General features: G+C 37.8%; 1 long non-coding RNA gene across 1 annotated transcript; it reads left to right on the plus strand.

The window, feature by feature from the left end:
- Positions 1 to 898: 898 nt before the first annotated feature.
- Positions 899 to 3,360, plus strand: LOC102082385 (uncharacterized). The gene is made up of 2 exons (XR_266520.4): positions 899 to 1,156; positions 2,444 to 3,360. It is a non-coding gene; the product is annotated as an uncharacterized LOC102082385 (long non-coding RNA).
- Positions 3,361 to 4,023: the final 663 nt, after the last annotated feature.

Below are 4,023 nucleotides of genomic sequence, written 5' to 3' on the forward strand. Positions count from 1 at the left end.
CCCAAATGCTATGTTGAATGTTGTCAGCTCAGAGGAGTTCTTTGTGAGCTTCAGGGTCCAGTAACCTGAACTAGCATCCATGATACTAAAGTAGCAGGCTCCAGCTAGCCTATATATGACATCATCAAGGGTTGGTAAGGGGTAGTGGGGTCATTTGATTACCTTGTTCAAGTCTTTAGAGTCAACAAATACTCTTCATTTGCCTGCCATTGAATTGACTCAGTGACTTTTGTCATAATCTTTTGTCTCTCCATGATCTGTACTTCCTCTTGCAGGTGATCACGCAAAGCAAAAGAGAATAAAACACAGGCACTGCACTAGGGTCGATGTAACCCGGAAGCAGCCCTATACCTTTAAAAACATCGCCAAACTCATCCATTACTGGTGACTAACATGTGCTAGACACAGACAGGGTGTAATGACTCCAAAGTCTAGACGTGTTTTTGATCCTAGTGCTCGGGGTGCTTTTATGTCAGGCATAACATTTTAATATTAACTGAGTATGACAAGTTGCTCACCACCATAGCCCAAAGTGGGAATGCTGAAGGCTCAAACACACTTTGTATTCCTAGTCCTGTGAAAACATGTGGGAATGATGTTAGCTGAAGATCCAGAGTTTGGTCCAACTTGCATGTTTGCATATAATTGCTTTGTATTACAGATGTTTTGTTCTTGGGTCACTGTATCAATAAATAAATCCTCACTATCTGCATTGTCATTGGGTTTATTTACAGTAACTGTATGGACAGTTATTGTTGCATATATGGTTCCATGATGTCATGATCCGGAGATATGATGGAAAATTCCATCAGGCACCTGAGTTCCCTTGGTCTCCGCCCCTGGGCGGATGTCTCCTGCAGTCCTGCACACCTGAAGCTGATTCTGGGTAATCAGGTTGAAGTCTTAAGCTCCATGGAGACTCTTCTTTGCTGCCAGTTTGTCATTGACCTCCAAGTTTTCATGCTCTTGGTTTTTTTTGTTTTTTTCCTGCTTACCTTGTTTTCCCGTGCCACAGTTCACCTGGACCATCCTCGCCACTTACCTTCAGCTTCAGCTTTTCTCAGACTACCTCTCCATTCTGGAAAACTGCTGTTTTGGTCATTCTTGACCAAAACGGCAATAAACCACAGTGAATCAGCAGCTCTGCAGTGTATCGGTAGGTTGGTCCAAATTAAGATTCTTAGTTAAGTCGATGACTGGCTACAATGCTTTATTCAGATTGCAGGCTTGCAGTTAATCTCCTTGAGACAACACAGTGCAAAGGGCAACCACATGAGGAATCAGACAGGTTTAAAATGATTTCAGTCTAATCCAGTTGGAAGTTAGTTGGACGCAAACAGGCTGAATATACCTAATATGCACATCAAATCCAGTTTTTATATGATTAAACTATGAACATTGCTTAAAATTATTTAATATTTAACACAGGCAGAAATTATAGGTCCAGTTTAATTCCAAATGACCTCAAAAAGACTGTAAAGAAAAATATGAGAGGCTTTTAAAAAATGTTTTGTTTATTTTTATTTACGTTTATTAGTTTGTTTAATATGTCTCTTGGAAAATGTGACCTTATACTTAGCCCTCATTCCAGAAAGTTACTGATCCTTTTCTTTATTTGATTGGAGTTTATTTGAGGAGGGTTTTTTATTTTTATATATATATTTCATATCTTATGAAAATACACATAAATCCCACCTAAATTCTGCCTTGCTGCATGAAGTTCTATCTACAGCTTGATGATGGCAGGATATTTTACCTCAAACATGAAAGATGATATTGTCTGCTGCACAGTGTGCATACTCGCTGAAGTGACACGACCACCTAAATATTAAAAACACAAACTCTTTACTCTGCACTTAAATGCAACATGATGGTTATTTTCTTTTTTAGAAACTTTTAAAGACCATAACATTTTGCTGAGCTGCTGAGTCAAGTAAATCAAAATTGACTTCTGTAATGTTTCAGGGAAAAAGAAACAACTCAAATCTGAGAAACATCGTAAGAAAACAAACTGGAGAAGGAAAAATGTTGGGAGAGAATGCAAAAATAAAAAAAACATTGATAGAAAACAAGATAGGGGGATGAGAAGAATGAGGGCGGATGGTTAAAGGGCATTACTGTGTCCAATTTCTGTGTGATTACAGAAGCCAGATAAATATGTCTGGATATGTCCCTAATAACAACATCTGATGGAAGAAAAAAAAACTTTGAGACAGAAAAAATGATGAACAGTTAATCTGATTAGTGTTTCTGATTGAGTTGCAGTTTCTGTATAATTTGGTCCACTGATGTTATCAAACATGACAATATTAAACATTTAACAATTTAAAGGCCACTCCTTGATAATATTATGACTGTCAAGCTTTTCATCCATCCATCCATCCATCCATCCATCCATCCATTTTCTGCTACTTATCTGGCTTTTTTTTACCTGTCTTAATAGAGATCCCCAGACCTCCTGGTCTCCACCCTCCTCCTCCAGTTCTGTGAAGGCGACAATGACAGACGTAGCATGTACTATGTCTGTCCCAGGGTCTCTTTGAAACACCACACCTGAGAGGCATCAAGAGGGTATCCTGAAAAACAACCTCACATGGCCTACCACTTTGTGCCTGAGTTGCTCTTACTCCCAATTGCTTCCATTTTTTCTATAATACCCCTAACAGTGGACAAAGGAATATATAATAGGGAAGAAATTGGTGTCCTATCAAAATAGACTGAACTCCTGAGAGCGACCCATTCTTTCATGCTTGGTTTTATACACCTGTGGCCATGACAGTGATTAGAACACCTGGTTTCAGTGATTTGATGAGTGACTGAATACTTCCGGTAGTACGGTGTATTTGTTACCTGTTAGGCAGAGATATCCAGAGGGAAGTCTGGTTCTCTTACACGTCAGAACAAGACATATTAAGGTGTGATTCAAGATGTAAAATTTTGCCATAAAACTATGAAGCTATTGTAGTAAATTAACCATAGGTAAGCAAAATTTTAAAGGGTAAATGAAAGAAATATTTGGAAAGAAACAAAGCAGAGAACAAATGAATGTTACATGAATTAACATGATCAAAAATGAAGAAAATATGTAAATAAAGTGTAAATTTAATTTCTAAAGACCTAATGAAACTTAGACCTAAGCTAAGCATAAAATCAGTGCCAAAGAAATAAAATATTAGATACTGTGGTATTATATTTTATTTGCAAATACCTCACACTTCACCATTATATCACTTTATATATCACATGCACACTGAAGGTTTTGAGGTTGATCTTCTAATGGCAAACAGGCAAAAACCTATGAGGTGTCAGATGATTCACTCTTATTTGCTCCTACTTAAAATGTCTAAGATCTGACCAAATCTCTGCACACAAGCCAACAATTTACACACTTGTTGGAGTTACACACATGGTGTCATTTATTATCCTGTAGGTGTGATATATAACATGACATGGGTTTTGTCTTTGGCTTCTAAGAATCTACCCATCATCACAATGGAGTTCAAAGAACATGGACTAAAACTGTTAAAGCTGAGGGGCCAAAAAAACAAACAAAAAAAAGCAATCTGACACCTTTAATCATGCTGGTCATGAAGCTCCAAGCAGGTCCTGAGGAGACTTTTAAGAATGTTACCAGAATGATGGTGGTGTAGGTGATATATAAGGTGCTCAATCTAATGAGATCTGCCATTTGCAGAGAATATTTCAATGCTCGGACTTGAAGATCAAGAGAAACCATGGGCAGAAGTCTCAGGGGTCAAGTGCGGTGCTAAGAACGCCACACCCAAAGAGTGATTTGTTGTAGTTTCTTTATGCATGTTATATGAGGTGTTTTGTGAGCAATGACGAAAGAGAAAAGTACATTTGTTAAGTATAACCCAACATAATGCTACAGGGCGAGATATGAATATCTGTGAAAACAGATAAAAAGAGGGAGTCGAAAAGGATCCAGACAGCTTGACACGATGTGTAAGACATTTAGTTTTGAAGTTAAACCACTTTTAAATAGATAAATGTACAACACTT

Source organism: Oreochromis niloticus, linkage group LG15 (assembly GCF_001858045.2).
Source record: "Oreochromis niloticus isolate F11D_XX linkage group LG15, O_niloticus_UMD_NMBU, whole genome shotgun sequence".
In the NCBI taxonomy this organism is placed as follows: Eukaryota; Metazoa; Chordata; class Actinopteri; order Cichliformes; family Cichlidae; genus Oreochromis; species Oreochromis niloticus.